Source organism: Propithecus coquereli, unplaced genomic scaffold (genome assembly GCF_000956105.1).
Source record: "Propithecus coquereli isolate 6110/MARCELLA unplaced genomic scaffold, Pcoq_1.0 Scaffold70, whole genome shotgun sequence".
NCBI lineage: Eukaryota > Metazoa > Chordata > Mammalia > Primates > Indriidae > Propithecus > Propithecus coquereli.
This window is the reverse complement of record NW_012153063.1, coordinates 4308325-4309139: the sequence shown is the minus strand read 5'-3', so window position 1 is coordinate 4309139 and position 815 is coordinate 4308325.

Sequence of the window (815 nt, the reverse complement as noted above, 5' to 3'; positions counted from 1 at the left end):
AAAAAAAAAAAAAAAAAGAATCAGACCCCAGGCCTTAATCTCAACAGAGAGAAATATTTTGAGTATATACTGGTATTTTCTACCTTAGAAATAAATTCTTCATTTACTTTCTTGAAGCCATCTTTTATTATGAATCTCAAAATACAAATATTGGAACAAAGAAAGATTCCAAATACAGTTTATTCAGAGCATATTTATTGAGTGCATTTTACACATCAGGTACTATATAACATTGACTCCTGCTCATAAGGAACTCAATATTGAAGAGAAAACAAACATGCAAAGAGAAGAATATTATGGGAGACATGAATGTGTTTCAGTTATGAACAAAAGGACGAGGCAGAAAATATGGACAGGAATCAGATGGAGAAAGACTTTGTATGGTAGGCTAACAAGTTTGGAGAGAAACCCTGTAAGCAGAGAAATAAAAACTTCATTTTCATTTAAGTGTGATTGACACATCAGGAATGTAGAACTTGTTTGAAACAGACAAGAGCTGTACATAGGACCCCCAGTCCAGAGATTGGAGAAATCTTCCACGAGATCCTGAACCAAGATCATAATAGCAGAGCTACAGATAAGGATATGAGATTGAATGATACTGCAGAGATAGAATTAAGAGGACTTGATGACCAAGTGGGCATAAGGACAGAAAAATAGACAGCACAATAGTTAAGAGCTTAGTTTTTTAGCCAGACAGTTTCAGCTCCAGTCCTACCACTTACTAGATATAATACCCTGAGAAAGAGAAAAACTCTGCCAAATTTTCAAAGAATACTACCGCCCCCCATAGAGGTGTTGTGAAGATTGAATGT